Source organism: Miniopterus natalensis, chromosome 20, assembly GCF_054644295.1.
Source record: "Miniopterus natalensis isolate mMinNat1 chromosome 20, mMinNat1.hap1, whole genome shotgun sequence".
In the NCBI taxonomy this organism is placed as follows: Eukaryota; Metazoa; Chordata; class Mammalia; order Chiroptera; family Miniopteridae; genus Miniopterus; species Miniopterus natalensis.
The window spans coordinates 12,307,924-12,324,381 of NC_142100.1; positions in this window are offsets into that span (position 1 = coordinate 12,307,924).

Sequence of the window (16,458 nt, forward strand, 5' to 3'; positions counted from 1 at the left end):
TACAGGCCCAAGCGGGAGTCCAGGCCCTCCTTGGTAGCCCAGGACTGGGGGCAGTGAGGAGTGACTGTGTTATGGATCAGGGGCAAGGGCAGAGGTCCAAGATTGCAGCAGTGAAAGACACTTCCCAGGTCAGCCTCGGGGGTGTTGCTGTGAGAAGTGAGCATGATCGTTGGGTACCTAGCACCGTGTCAGTAAATTATACCTGCTAAGTACATGCTTCACGAAGCAGCAGTGGTCATTGTGTAGGTGCTGAGGATATTGCCCTGGTGTCCGGACACTACCCTCTTGGTATGGCATGTCACCTCCTCCATTCTACATGTGCTGTCTTTCTTAATGTAGCCCCAAGTGTCCCTGGCTCTGATATTGAGGCTGACTGTCTCCAAATAGGTGCCCAGGTCCTTCTAGACCTCCTTCTAGCCCTCTACTCCACACCAGTTTGTTTATGGCTTGGACACACCCCCAGGGTAGCTCCCCACAGCCGCTGTGGACAGCTAGCATCAAGCATCTTAGATTTCTGACAAGGGGACCTCCCACCTGGTGGCAGCTGATACCTGAGCCACCCCACCCAGTGGCAAGGGCCAGGGGTGAGTGACCTGGCTGGAGACAGCTGCTGTGGGAAAATCCCAATGTCACTCACACTGATGCCAGAGGGGAGACTGAGGCACAGAGCAGGGCAAGGCCTCAGGCGCCTACGAGGGGCCTTGCCTGCTACAGTCCTGTCACACCCCAGCCTGGCCCTGCCCTTGGTGCCCTGCACACCTCTGCTGTCCATCCACTAGCCCAGGCAAAAAATGGCCATTTCCTCCAGCCCCCGCCCCAGGGAGCGACACGGAGCTGGCAAAACAAACAGGCCATTCCTCCTGTGGCCGCTGGCTGGTGATGGATGGCCAGAAGGTCTGGCCGTGCTGATGGACGACCGCCCATCATGTGTGGGCCAGGGGCGGGGGGCCCAGGGAGGCCTTGGACACAGGCACAGACACACACTCATGAGCTACGGTGCTGGCCTTGTCCCAAACTGAGACCTTCCTCAGCCAGAGGCCCAAGCAGACGAAGACCTGGGCAAGTCAGTTCCCCCAAGCCTCAGTTTCCCCATCTGTGTGCAATCTAGGCCCCCATCATGGGTGGGAGATAGGCCAACATGACAACATACCTGATGGTGGGATCGTCTGCCCATGTACCCTGTGAGATTTCTACCTGTTGCCCAGATGTCAAGAATCCCCTCCTCAGCCTCTGTGCTCTAGGCCTGGTCGGGCTGAGGTCCTCTGAAGCTTTTCTCAGCAACTGAGTGTGTGCACATGGGCTCAGGCGGTCTCCACAGCCTGGGACCCCCCGCAGAGCCTGAGCTGAGGGCAACTGGTCAGGGAGAAAAGGCCCTGAGCTCAGGGTGGGGTGGGGCAGGCACACCAGGAGGGGGTGAGGCTTGTGGGGCTCCGAGTCTCACAGTCTGGTGGGCCTGGCTGCACTGCACTGCCCCAGAAAACCCCAGGGGTCTTCTGCCCCAGTCAGCCCAGCTACAACCTTAACCAGCCCCTGTCTATTGGGGCCAGGGATTGTCACCTTACTGTACAGATGGGAAAACTGAGGATTGGGGAAGTTCTGGCTGGAGAGAATACAGGCCCAGGCTGGGGTGGACCCTGCTGGGCACTCCTTAGCCCTGCCACACCCATCTGATGGCAAACCCTACCAGGCAGGGTGGGCTGTGCCCACAGCCCCCAAGGGGGCCACGGCTGACATGCCTTTAGCCTAGGCAGACTCAAAGACCTCCTGGCCCTCACTGCCGGCCACCTGTGGGCCCAAGGGATACCCTGCTACCCAGCCTGAGGCCTGTGGTAGCATAGCCCACCCAGCTGGTGACCTGCTGGAGAGGAAGGGGCAGCTGCGACCAGGCCTCTGACCCCCAGCAGCTCAGCCCCACTGAGAGCACGTCTGGCTGAGAGGAAGCTTCTAAGACCCCCACTTCCTGACACTCAGAGTAGGCTGTGGGGGGGCTTACACTTCCCTCCAGAGCCCCCAGCCCTGCCCTCAGCTTCTCCAGCCGGGTCCCAAAGTCCTTCAGCTGTTTGTTTCCTGGGGCAGAGGGTGGAGGGGGATCTGGGGTCAGCAGAGGCAGGAAGCCCCATTGAATGGGGTGTGAAGACCTGGTGGGTGAGGGGCCTGGGCGGAAGGGGAGAGCTGGGCAGAGCAGGGACTTTCTCTGGACAAGGCTGCCCACAGAGCAAGGTTGTGGCATCTACTATAAAACCCTTCAGGTAGGCTGGCCCACTGGTTCAAGGCCCTGCGAGCACGAGATGGGCCTGCCTCTGCCGCAGCCAGCATGATCCTCTGATGAGGCGGCAGCTTCTAGAGGCAGATCAGAAATGCCTGGGGTCACCTGCCCCCACAGAGGTGGGCTCTGGGGGCAGCAGGCGACGCCAGAGTGGGGGTGTCTGAAGGAGAAGTCTGTGGGCAGGGGCCTGGGGTCCCGGGTAGAGGCTTTCAGGCTCTCTGCCTGGTGAGTTTGGACTGTGCCTACTAGGCTGGGTGAGGCCGAGACATCCTTGCCCCTCCATGTGGCTGGGGCAGGAAGTCTGGGTCTGGCCTGGGCTGGCAGAATGGGGGCAGGACCAAGGCGTCCACGTGGGGCAGGAAAAGTCCCTGGACTCCAGGAGGGATGGGTGGCCTCCAAGGGGCCATTTCCTCCCTGGGAATATCCTGCTGGGCAGCAGGAGGGAAGAGGGCTCCAGTCCAGGAAGGCAGGAAGGGCCTGGGGCTCAAGTCCCCTCATTCCCTCGTCCCCTCATCCCCTCAGGCAGGTCCCAGGAGGGAATGAGCTACTGGAAGTCTGAGCCTCTGGAGCTCCCCACCTACCCCAACCTGGAGCTGCTAGCCCCCAACCCCCTCTCTAGGCTGAGCTCCTGGTTTCCAACACTGTCTGCTGTGTCATCCTTCCACGGCCAGGAGCTCAGACCCCAGTCCCGTTTCAGTTCCCCGTATGAACCGTGGCCAGAGCCCATGCCTCCCATGGACATGCAGCTGTGGAGAAGAGGGCCGGGAGCCTGGGGAGAGGCCCACAGGCAGCAACCTATGCCTCAGAGCTCAACCCAAGCCATCAGGCCGGGCCTGGGCAGACAGCCCAGCCCCAGCTGCCCCTGCTCCGGGCCCCGGGAGGGGTCAGCAGCCCAGCACCCCCCCAATGGCCTAAATATAACCTGAGCAGGCGCCTGGCCGGGAATAGAGACCTCTGTCAGCTCCCAGCAGGTGTTGGTGGGAGGAAGGTCAGCGTGATTGGCAGGGGTGCCGGCCAGGCAGGCAGCCAGACATGGGTCATGTGAATGTTGGTGGCAAGGCCCAAGGGTGAGGCAGCGTGTCCTCGCAGGACAGCTGAGTGCCCAACCTGCTCTGCTCAGAGCAGCCCTGGACCCTGCCCTCACGCCCTGAGGCTTCTGTCGGCCCCTTGGAGGGTAGGCCTGCCCTGCACCGACCGTGTGGCTGGCCCTCAGCACAGTCCCACCCTTCCGCTCTGGCCCACAGCCTCAGTCCTCACCTGTCCCCTTCATCCTCGGGCCCTGTCCTGCCCTATATGTTCATCCTTGTACCACCCCATGCCAAGCCCCTCTTCTTCAGGCTGTTCTGAGCTGACAACTATGTGGTAGAGGAAGCTTGGCCCCAGTGTCCCCTGGATGCCCTTCTGTCCCAGCCTCAAACTGCTCCTGACCTGATAGTCAAGTGAAGTCCTTTGAGCCCCACATCACTGGGATCTGGGCTCTGAGGAAGGTGGGCTCAGTGAGGGACAGAGCCCCTGCCCCCCAACCTCTCAGCTGCCCTCCCCAGCCCCCTCAGAGAACATTTTGGATCCCTGGTCCCACCTTGGCCAGTCTCCCAAGCCCAGTGCTGCATCCCCCCCTGCTGGGCGAGTCCTGGACACCAGCAGCCTGCCCTGAAATATGGCTCTCCCCGGCAGCCCCTCCACTCTTTCCCTGAAGCACAAGCCTTCTCTCCCACTACCTTTGTAGAAAGGAAACTGCACGTAAGAATCTGCAAATATACTGAAAGGCCAAGCAACCCAGGAGAGATGGGTCCTTCCAAGTTTTCCAGTGTGGTTAATTCCAGTTATTTGAATCCAAACCAACAGTTTCTACCCTCGCTTGATTGAAGTCTCATGCAAAGCCCCTGTAGCAGGAGTGGCAGGTGCTGGGGAGGGGAGCCCTCTCTGAGGCACTGCAGGGTCCAGTGGTCTGGCCTGACCTCAGAAGGGCATGGGGGGGGCAGGCACAGGTAGTGGGGAGACTGGAGGCTGATGAGTCCAAGACACCTGCCGCCACTAACCTCCACCAGGTGTTCGTAGATTGAATAAGCTAGCGTTTGTCCTGCACCTATGATGCTCCCAGCACTGTGCTCACCATATGACACATGTCACCATCCCAGAGGTCAGAATCCTGGAACCTTGGGCTCTAGGAGGAGCCTTGGGTCCAGGGACTCTTCGTCTGAAAGGAAACCAGCTGTACCCTCCAGCCTGCACTCCCCCTGCAGCCCCCTGGGGTCCTCTGGCCCTGCTCTCATGCTCCTAGTGATGAGAAGCTCACTCCCCAGGGGCAGCTCTTGGCATCCATGTCAGCAGGCTTTGCATTTCTCGCTTTGCCGGTTGGCAGGTAGAAAGCCCATCCCTGGAGAGCCAGCAGGGCCAGCACAGGGGGCGATCCTTGGTGTGGCAGGAGCTTGGGTTAGGGAGGCAGGAGGGGCTACACCGGGGAAGGCTGGGCGTTGGCTGAGAGTGTGGAGCCTGCACAGCCCCTTCCAGGCTGCCCCTCCCACCCTGCCCCTCAGGACCCCAGGAGGGCGGGACCCAGCTCCCAGGCCCTGCCTGCGCTGGACATGGTGGCGGAGGCTGCAGCGTGGGCTTATTTGTTCTTCGTCTTGTTTTTCCGGTTTGGAGCCTGGGTGCCCAAGCGGGGCTAGGGGCCTGGGAACCAGCGGGGGTGGGGGGAGGAGGGGGCCCTGGCAGGGGTGTGGCTGAGGAAAGGAACTGGGCCTGGGCGCAACACCATCCTGGACCCTGCCTTGCGGCCACTTTCCTGCCATATCTGCCCTCACCTCCTGGCAGGTGGGAGAGCTCCACCCTGAGCCGCTGGGGTCACGTGGGCTTCGAAGAGAGGGCCTCGTCCTCAGGCCACCTGCCCCTACCACCTGGCCCAGTTGCAGGCCTGGGAGAGGCCCCAGGCTGCAGCCTCAACGGGACTTCTGGGGTCAGAGGGCCTGGGGTGGGAGCAGGTTCCCGAAAGCAGGTAGCTTTGGTTCTTGGCCCCCTTGGCCTTCCTCTGGGAGAGACCTGGGTAATGGGCTCTGTGTGGGAAAACAGTGGGGACAGTGGCAGTGAACAGTGGCTTGAGGATCCAGAGTGTGATGCTCTTGGGGGAGGCACCTCCCATCTGCACAGCACTGTCTGCCCTTGTTTTAAATCCCTGTTCCTCTGCTGCCTACGCGTGGGGCCCTGGACCTCCTATGTCCCTGGAGAGATGGACGGGGCCCTTTGTCCTTCCTCTCACCTCCTGTCCTCCTATCCCAAGCCTTGCAGCCTGCCTCTTCTCCCCCCTCTAGCCCCTGCTGCCTCAAATGCCTAGGGCGCCCTCTCCTTTCCCCCACTCAAATTCTGCCCACCCGCGGCCCCCAGACATACATGGGAAAACTGAGGCCCAAGGCGCAGGAAGTGCTGACATGAAGCAGTAATGGGTGGATGGTCGGAGCTCTCCTGGGGGCTATGGTGGCAGTGGTGGGCGGGTGCTGGCCGTGCCCACCGGGCAGGCAGTGACTTCTGGGCAGCCTGGCTTCCTGGGTGGGGCTGCTCTGCAGACTCCAGCCCCCAGTAGACACAGTTCCCCAGGCCCCAGTCTATTGGGGCCAATAGACAGGGGTCTACCTGCAGCCCTGAGAACCTGGCTGGACAAAGGAACTGGAGACAATATTCATGCCCCTGAAGTGGTGCCCACTGTGGGAGTGGCTCCCACCAGCTGCCCTTTCTCTGTGCGCTCCGTCAGGGCACCCGGGCTCATCACCCACCTGACACTATCTTCATTTCAGAGCTAGGGAAACCGACTCAGGGTGTCTGTCCAGGCCTGGCAGTGAGTCCCTTCCTGCCCTGTGCTGTCCACCCACCCACCCAGCCCCTTCACCCATGGTTTCTAGTGAAGTGAGGAAGCAGGGCCAGGCCTGGTATTGCTGGAGGGTGAGGGGTTGGGGGTACACTAGTGAGCTTCCCAGGGGCTAGATATGAGGCACATAATCCCCCCTGTCAGGGGAGGGGGATGAGCAGCTGGGGTTGGAGCCATTTTGGGTTTCACTGTTCAGGCCCCAGGGCGTTTTGAAGGGTGCATAGGAGTTCACCAGGGCAGAGGGCCAGTGAGAAGCGGACCTCGGTCAGGCGGGGAAGCCAGGGCTCAGGGTGAGCAGGCAGCACCCCACCCTGGAAGCAGGGGACTGGGATTCACACTCAGGTCTGTCCTCACCCAGCTATCCAGAGCTCCATCCCTTCATGGCCCAGACAGGAAGGCCTTGGGGGCCGGGGCAGAGTCAAGGAAGGAGGCTGCATAGTGTGGCTGGCTGTACCTTTCCCCGTGGCTCTGGAAGGGCTGCCCCTCTCTTGGCCTCGGTTTCCCATCTGTAAAATGATGGACGGCCCCTGAGGAGACTCTGGCCCTCACAGGCTCTGCGGCATGGGTGTAGGAGTATGGCACCACCCACCAGCTGAGCCAGAGCAGGGACACAGTGCAGGTGCTTTGAAAGCTGGGGGCCCCGCTAACTGGGGTTGTTAGGATGGCCCACCCTGGAAGAATCCATGGAACATCTGCGTCCTCACTCCCCACATTCCCAGCTGGTCCTGGGCTGGCGCAGCCCCCAAAACATTTCTTAGAGATTAGGCCTTAATCCTGTCAGACCCAGTGGGACCCCAGCCTCCCTGCCCGGTGCTCACCCATCAACCCAGCCCCTCCACCCATGGTGCCCCAGCCCTCAAGGCCCTGGGAGGCTCCCAGCCCGAAGATGGCTCCATTAAGTCCCCAGGTGGGTCTTGGAGCCTGGGCCACTCCCAGACCAGCTCTGCTCAGCCTGAGCCAAGCTTCAGGCCCCCCTGTTGCCCAGGTGACTGGGAGTCCCTTCTGATGTGGAGGCAAAGACCCCTGGCATGATGCTGGTTGAAGCCAGTTGCTGCACACACATGCATGCTCTCACTCCCGTATCCCAGGCAGGCATCGCCAATAGAGCCCAGATCTCCTGCTCCAGGGACCCAGAAGCTTCTGGTTTCTCAACCCTGAGCTCCAGGTGGCTTCTGCCAGTGGGTCAAAAGCAACACAGCCACTTGCCTACCCTGATGGCAAGGGGAAGGACAGTCTGGTAGCATCAGGGAAGGCCAGCCCTAGAGGGGCTCAGGGCTCCTGAAGGGCTTCACATTGTGCTAGAGGCCCGAGAGAGAGGGACCAGCAGAGTGGGGAGCCAACACCAGGCCCCCGCCCTCCATGTTGAAGCTGCCCTTGGCTCTGACCCCTCGAAAAAGGTCCTGCCTCATGGTCCCTCCTGTCCCACTAGAAACCGCAGCCCAGGGAGGGGCAAGGTTGGTTCACGGAAGGGGGTTGGGGTTCTGCTCTGACTAGCCCTACCCCCAGGAGGCCAGGGTGGGAGCCTTGGCGCAGCTTGGGCTCCAGAAACATTTGTTTTAAGTCTTAAAATATCAGGTTCCTACATCACGGGGCTTCCCTGGGGGCCTCCGGGCAGGCGGGAGGGATTTCAGGAGTAAGAAGATTCCCCCTCTGGCCCCCACCCCACCGGCCTCTCTGCCTGCCCCTTGGCCTCAGCTGAAGCCAGCCAAGTGTTTGGAGGGGGTGCCAGCTGGGCCCCTACTCTCTTGTTCTTAGGAAAACTCCAGTTTTCTCACATCAAACCCCAGTCTTCAGAGCCCCTCTAACTCCTCAGAGAACTGGAGAGGGTGGAGGCAAAGGTCTTGGAGGCCTCAGTCTCCCCCACAGAGCACAAACATGCTCCAATAGGACCTGTGGATGCTTTCAGCCAGGGACAGTTCAGATGGGGAAACTGAGGCCTGGAGAGGATGAGACCTCTCATCCACAGTGTGGAGCACCCTGGTGTCCAGCCCTATGATGGATGCAGGGCTACTAGAAAGTAGTCTTGATAAGATGAGGACATCACATTGATGCTGGGCCCAGCATTTGAGTGACTTCCCAGGGACAGGGATGCTTGCATGGGGTCTTGAAGGTTGAGTAGGAGTTTTAGGATGGTTCTGGTTCTGGTTGGGAGTTTCCCTGGATAGAAGACAAGCATGAATAGGACCAGACTGGAGGGTACCTGGGGAACGGGGGGGCCTGGAACACAGGCCCAGGCAGGGGGCTGGCCCGGGTGCCAGATGAGGGTGGGGTGGGGGCTCAGAACAAACTTGAGGACCTGCTGCTTCGGGGACAAGAGAGCCCTCCTGGACAGTGGTTCAGCCACTCAGCATGAAGGTGGCTCCCTCCTACCTCTGCTGCCCCTGGGACCACTGCCCGGAGAAAGGAACAGCTCCCAAGGCCCGCCCATTCCCTCCCAGGCAGACCACCGGCCTCGGCCCGAGGGACCAGCCTTGGCGCAGAGCGGGAATTGGAGCCAGGCAGCAACAGCTGGCCCCACTCGAACATCCCCCAAGGGCCACTGCCTTTGTTCCCAGGCCCCCAACCCAGCCGTTCCCAGGCTGCACCCCACCCCCAAAACACCCAGGCCAGAGGAGGCTGTGAGGGACCACCTGCTGGGAAATCTCACCTACCCCCTGGCTACCAGGCCCAGGCTGGGGGAGGCCAGCATGGCCCCTGACTTGTCCCTCTGCCTGCATTCATGGACTCGGTCTCCCTGCAGGAATACACATTCCAGACAGTGCAAGACCTTGGGGAGACCTCTCCAGCCAGAGGGGATGGGGTGCAGGGAAGCCATAGCTCTGGGACAGTTGCCCACAGATCTGTGTGGGGGCAGAAATACATCAGTTTGGCCCTGGCTGGGTGGCTCAGTTGGTGGAGCATCGTCACGTGCACCAAAAGGTCGCCGGTTCAGTTCCTGGTCAGGGCACATACCTAGGTTTTGGGTTTGATCTCTGATTGGGACACATATGGGAGGCAACACATGGATGTTTCTCTCTCACATTGATGTTTCTCTCTCTCTCTTTCCCCCTTCCTCTCTCTCTAAAATCAATAAAAACATATCCTAGGGTGAGGATTTAAAAATATATATATATCAGTCTGGTGGCTGCCATCCTTCTTGGTAGCACCAGTGGGATAAGTGTCCCCTTGCCTTCCTGGGGTCTAGTCTTAGAGAGTTCCGGGTAGTGCCCACAGATCCTGTGCTCCTGTCCTGGCACCCTCCCCACCCTGTGCACGGCCTGGACTGCCCATTTCTGTCGGTGGCCCGGACAGTAGACACCAGTGTGCCTGCGTTGCCTCCAGAGAGACCCGGGCAGAGCCCTCCCCCTACCTGTTCTCTGCCTTCCAGAGGATTCCAGACATGGCCACACTCGGTCTGTTGGCCTCTCAGAAGGGTGCCTGTCACTGTGCTCTTAGTTGGCTGCTTTTGAGTGTCCAACCACCTGGTTGTCCTGTCTGTTTTCAGGGCCTCCTACATCCAGGTTGGGGCAAGTTTCCAGTTTTACAGGTGGAGAAACCAAGGCTGTGAAACCGAGGCTGTGGCAAAAGCCTGAGGGTGGAGGGGGTGTCCTGTGGATCATCAGCATGGCAGGGATCAGGGCAAAGTCTTGGCAGGGGAAGGACAGTGGACAGACCCCTGAGACCATACCGTCACACTATCCTGCTTCATGGCTTGGGCCAGAGAAGGCAGGAGCCTGAGTTGTGCCCTCCCCCCGAGGAACCAGGTGCCCTGTCCCTGAGGGGCTGAGAGGTACAGTGGGAGGAGGTTTAGGAGGTTGTTGGCGCCCTTGAAAGCTGAGCCTGTGGCCAGATCTGGGAATGGGTGTCTGACCCCTCTGCGGCCTCCACAATCCGGAGAAAATCCTCGAGGCCAAGTTAATACCAAGACCAATTTTTATTTCAACAAAGTTAATTCTCAACAATGTGATACCGAGGGAGAGGGATTTTCCTGCCATGGGGGGGAGGAGAGCTGTGGTCCTGACACGGCGCCACCCCTCCCCCTCCCCCAGCTGTCCCCATGGCCAAGACGGGGGACAGAGCAGTTCAGGCTGCTCCTATGGGGGTAACCTCATCCCCCAGTTTTGCTTTCTCAGGTCTGCAGGCCTTGCAGCCGCTCCCTGGACCTGATGCCCTTCCTCCCTCACGCCCCCCCCCCACCACCAGTGGACCTCCAAACCCCTTACCTCTCTTATCTCCTGGCTGAGGGTAGGGTCCAACCCATCTGTGATCTGGGCAAGGGGTTCAGAAAGCTTCACCGAGGAACACACAAACTCATGTCCCTTGGGTCATACAAAGCTAGTGTACCCCCCAACCACTTCCAAGGGTGTGGCTTGGCCTGGCCTTGGCCCAGGGTGTTTGCTTTGGGGCTATTGGGGTGACAAAGGGCATCCCCACTTCTGCCCACCTCCAGGAGCCCGTAGGAGAGAGGAAGAGAGAGGCTCAGGTGACCTCACTGCCCCCTAGCTGAGCCTGGGCCCCAATCCAGAAGCTGCTCTCTGGCCCAATAATCAATGTACTGGTTGTGGGAGGGGTGGGAGCCCTGTCGGAAATTCCTGCTGATGGTGGCCGTGTGCACCCACCGCTCGCCCTGCCTCCCCGGCTCCTGCTCCTGCCATCCCTATCCCACAGGGAGCAGCCACTCGAGGCCTGGCCCGAAACAAAGCCCAGCCAGCACCCAGTGCCCTAGAGCCTCTCAGTGGGCACGGAGGGAGACTAGTGAAGGAGGGGGCACCCTGTGGAGGACAGGGGGACCCGTGCAAAGGTTAGAGGTACATCCGGTTGCTGGGACTGCCTACACTGGCCCCTGGGCTTCACTCTGAGGGTACTGCCCCAGGGCAGGGGTGGGGGCCCAAGGGCACCCTACGACAGGCCAAAGTCAAACCAGATGGGCTGGGGGCCTCGTGGGGCAGGCGGGCCATTCGTCACCGTTATCTGCCCCGCCGCCGAAATCACAAACACATTTTTAAGTGAAGGACTGGCTGCCACCGGCCTTCGAGCCCTGATGCCGCCCAGCTGTGGCCACAATGGGGGGGGGTAGGGTTGGGGGAGGGTATGGAGAGGGTGTGGGGGGGTAGCAAGCGTGGCCTGAGGGAGTAGTGCCTGCTGCCCCCAATATGCCCCCTAAGCCCCAGCTTAGACCCCTCCAGAGCTGGGGTGCAGGAACTGAGGAGCACTCCCAGCTCTGTCCTGGGCACCCCTGCCTTCTGCCTTCCTCCCAGAGCCTTGGCATCACAGATTCACCCTCTGACTCACACACTGATGTCAGGGCTACTTGGGGGGACAGAGGGGCTCCAGAGGGGCTCCAGGTGGGGAATATGCCTTCTACATGTGGCTGGTGTCTCAATGGTCATTTCATGGGATGGGGTTGGGGGCAAGACCCAGGGAGGCAAAGACAGAAATAGGGGCAGGTGATGGAAGGAGACAAGATGAAGGGAGTGTGAGCCTGGTGGCTGTCACCAGAGACCCACCCTGGGCGTCATACGAAGCCAGCTGAGCCTCCGCGGCATGGCTGTCTCACTCTTTCCATGGCGGGCTATGCAGGTGAGCATGGGTGCAGGTAAGGGTGGGGCTGGGATCCGTCTGGCCATCACTCTGGGAGCCAAATGCAGGTCCTGCCTGGCACCCTGGACCCTCAGGCAGGCCCACGGGGGTGGGAGGCGCCAGGAGAAATGGCCTGTGACGGGGGTGGGCATCCCAGGCGGGAAAGCAAACAGTGTCAGGGGCTAATGAGCGGGAACCGGGCCTGGGGCCGGGGGCCCAGGGAGGGGCACAGCCATCGCTCATCCTGACAGGCGGGCGGTGAGGGGGGGCTGGGGACCAGAGATGGAGGGGGAGCATGAGAGCCAACAGAGGGTCCCTTGGAGACCCGACACCAAACACAGACAGACAGAGGGGGGGAAGCCAGGAACCTTACCCCCCCCTCTGGCTCCCATCCCCAGCTGTGGCCTCAGGGGACCTGACTCCAGCATCTCCCCTGGTTGGCTGCCCCCTCCCCCACCTGAAGACTTAGCAGGACAAAGGAGACTGTGCAAGAAGGGGGGCTGAGCCTAGAACCAATGTATTGTACGCTGAGGAGCAGGAATCTGGGGCCTTGAGGCCCTGCCCCTCCCTGGGTCTCAGTTTCCCCATCTTTACAAGGCAGAGGAGGGCAGGCACGCTCTGAGGAGCCTTCCCTCTTATGACTTTCTACCATCATCGCTCCTCCCTCCTTGTGTACAGCCCCAGCTGCCCTCAAGGTCCTCACCCTTTTGGATAGTCCTCCCCCAAAACTGGATGCCTCCAACGGGCCCAGTAGTAGTAGGTGGGCTGACTCCATATCTGAGGGAAGTGGCCTCTCCAGCCCTGCACATTAAAGCTGCTGCCCCATTTCATACGTGGGAAGACTGAGGTACAGTGTAGGGAAGGTAGATGGATGGGTCTGACATCCCTGCACCCCAGCCCTGGCCCAAGCAGAACTGACTGAAGCTTTTTGCCTCCCATCTGCCCTGAAATATTAGGGTTTCAGAGCCCTCCTGAGACCCTCCTGGCCCAGCCCTGGCCCCAGTGCCCCAATGACAGCCTGGCTGGCTGAGTGGCCTGTAGGTGCCTGCCTACAGGGTGTCCAGGCCTCAGCCAGGAGGGAGGGGCAGCCATAAATTCACACTGCCAGTCGCCTGCAGGGTAAATGTGTCATCGACTGCACGATTTACAAGCGCACCCCTGGCCCGAAAGGCAGAGAAAACAAGCCTCTGTGTACACATGGCTCGGCGGGCAGGGCCGGGCGGCTGCTGGGGGCATGCGGGCATGGCGGGCCAGCAGACCATGCGCACAGGGGAGGTGTGAGGACACAGACAGGCTCTTGGGGGTGTGGGGACACGGACATGCTCACACAGGAAGGCGAGGTTGTACGTCTCTTATATAATTGCATCCTTATATAAACGCAGTGTTGCAATCGCATACACTCCCACGTCACAAGGTGGCACAGCATGCTGGGGACACTCAGTGGGCATGCCGCTCAAGCATGTGTGGTTAGCCTCGTGTTAGACCCATACCCTCAGAGGAGCCAAACCCGGGAAAGGGAAGACAGGAAGGCTCTCTGAATGCTTGCGCATGCATGTGGGTGCAGGTGTGTTTGTGTGCACATGCATGTGTGCACATGTGTTTTTGTGTATTATACATGTGCTTATGCATGCAGGTGTGCAGGTGCATTTGCACATGTGTTTACATATATGGGTATACATGTGCTTTGTGCATATGTTTGTGTGCATGTGTGTATATGCATGTGTGTGTGTGCCTTTGTGCATGCGTGTCTGCACATGTGTGTACCTTCTCATTCCCAGGCAGCCCATGAGGGGACCAGGTTGGGGGGACCAGGGTCACTGCACAGGGAGCAAAGCAGAGCGGGAGGCCAGCTGGCCCGAGGAGGACACGGAGATGAGGGGGCGCAGGCACAGGGCAGGTGGCGGGGCCTCAGTCCTGTTTGGGTCCCACCTGCTTTGACGGTGGGGTGTCTTGGAGGCCCTGCCGGGCCGGCCACTGAGCACACCCCAGACACCGATGCTAGAGAAGCGAGGCCATGACGCAGCCTCACCCCTTTACGGTCCTGCTGCCAAGCCCGCAGGCTGCCATGCCCGTCGTCCACCTTGTCCACCAGGACTCTGTAGGACGTTTCCAGGCTTGAGGCTCCACTGGTGCCAAACCCAGTTTCCTGCTGGGACCCAACCTGGCACAATAGCCCCAGCCTGAGAATGTGGGGCAGGGGGGACACTGAGTCAAGTTCCTGGAAACCCCAGGGAGCACTCAGAGGACTGTGAGGACTCTGGGAGAACCCAGGGAAGATGGAGAGGAGTTGGGGGAGGCTTTAGGAGGTCTTGGGAAGGATTTGGGGGGACTTAGTGACTCACAACAGCATCCCTGAAGTCTGGCAAGGACTTGGGGGCTTCGTGGAGTAGAGGCTGCAGGTCAGACTCAGCTGTCGATCAGCCTTAGCTGTCAACACCCTTCCATGGATGGTCTGGGGACATATTTGTCTTCTAGCCACTCCTCCTGCTGGCCTTGTCACAAGAGGCTCAGGAGGCCACCTGAGAGGATTCTGGTGGCAGCAGATGTCCAACCCAGGGAGAAGGGGCTGACTGATGTCCTAGAGACCACTGAGGCAGAACCATGGCACCCCCAAATAAGGAGAGGAAGCCCCACACCAAGGGCCCACAGAGCAGACACACCAGGGCCCTACTGAACAGGGACCTCAGACCAGGGACCCCCCCCGAGGTTCCCATAGCAGGGACGCATAGAGAGAGACATGAAGAACAGAGACCCCAAATGAGAGACCTGCAGCAGAGAGACCCACAACATAGGAACCCCCACCAGGGACCCCTCAGAGCAGAGGGTGCCTAGATGAGGCATTTACTGCCAGGAGAGAGAGAGCCAGGTTGTTGTCCCAAGTCTGCCCTCCTTTCCCATGAAGAAAGCTGATGGTCTCCTGCACCCATCGATGTGGACATCTCAGAATGGCACGTGCATGGGCTCCTCTCCCTGCTCTGGGTCTGTGTCATGGGTGCTCTTCCAGGCTCGCCCCTAGGCTTCGCTCCTGCAGGGAGGCAGGGCAGCCCCAGTGCTGTAAGCACCTTTAGTGGGCACACAGGGGCACTGGCAGGCATGCTAGGACAGGAGGTTGTCAGGGGGGCCCACCCCTCCCAGCCCTGCCTAGACAGAAGCTCTTTCCTTAGTCGGTGCAAAGACTGGCTGGAATTCTTCAAGAGCATCTTTAAATAAACAAAGCATAGAGAAAGCAACCCCCCCAATACAAAGCACATCAAATAGGTCTCTCCGCAGACACATGGCAGAGCTAGGCCTTTGGTCCCTACACAGGCACCTCCTCAGAACTCCTCCCAAGCCTGTGCACCCCCCTCCCCTTAGGAGCACCACTGCCCAGCTATGCCCTGGGACCCTCACCCCCATATCCCCCAACCTCTAGCACCAGGCTGCAACCTCCCTCTTGGGGGTGGGCATGCCAGGCCTATCCACATACCTGGGCAAGAGAACTGGCTGCCTTGGGGACCCTCTATTTCTCTGGGGTTGTCCATTAGGCAAAGCTTGAAGGATTCCCTTCCAGACCCTCACACCTCTGAGGGTTTCTTTACCCGAGTAGGGGCACAGTGACCTTGTGGGGATGGCCCCAGGATTCTGACTGGGACAGAGGTGGAGAAAGCAGCACTTGGGCAGGTGGGGAGGGTTGGGAAGGCTGGCGCCTCCCCTCCCCCACCCCTTGCCACATGAGGGTCTGTCTGACCCAGAGCCCCTCAATTTGTCCCACATGCTTAAACAGGGTGAGATGAGCCCCTGAGGGACACCGGAAGTAGGGAGCTGGCCAGTCTCCTTGGGCTGACCCCACCAGGAGGGGTGGAGGGAAGAGTGGGGTGTTTATGTTGTGTGGTCTGGGGACCAAGGGACCTGCACCCCAGCCCTCCCTCACACAGCCGGTGGCCTCCAGGCAGGGCTGCACACTGTTGGGAAAAACAGTGATTGAGAATAAATAAATGAGTGGGTGACGGCTCCTCCTGCACATTCAGGCACCCTCCGCCCTCTCCCTCCTGCAGGCTGAGCTCAGCAGACCTCTCAGGCCCTTCATCCCCTGTCCTTTCCCTGGAGAGGTGTCTCCGGACAGCACAGAGCTGCTCCCTCAGTCTGGACTCCCCAGGAGGCCTTCCCAGTCCCCCTGTGGACACACCGGTCAGTGCTCTAGATGTCTCAGGGAGAGGGGCAACTCAGGAGGTTTTTTCTGAGGGTCAAGGGGACTGTCCGAGTGACAACACCCAGGCCAACCCATGGGACACTCAGTGCCTCTCTCAGGCCCAGAATTCCAAGAGCTCCAAAAGTCTTTCAAGATGAGCAAGTCCCCGTCCCCACCCTCACCACTCTGAGACAAGCCACGAAAGACTTCATGGTGGACACTGTACATTTCCTTGTGTCCAGGTGGCCTTAACTCTGCCACATGAGCCCTGAGGGCTTGTCTGCAGGACAGGCCACCGGAGCAGAGTTCACTGAGGCCAGCCTGGCTGGGATTGGGGTTCTGGACAGTGGGGGTGCTGAGCACATCCTGCAAGTCCTGGGAGCACTCCCATGGGCTCTCTCAAGCCTTGGCCACTAAGTACTGACCCCCAGGGGGTGCGCACACCTGTGGAGGGGGCCCCACCTGGCCCATCTCTCAGCACCCTTTGTCCAGTTGGCCTCAGCACCCTGGGGGGTGGGGAGGTGACAGGAAAGCAGGTCGGAAGGAGGGACAGATGGCATTTCCCCTGAGGCAAAGTGGACCCCTGAGAAGGCTTCACTGAGGACC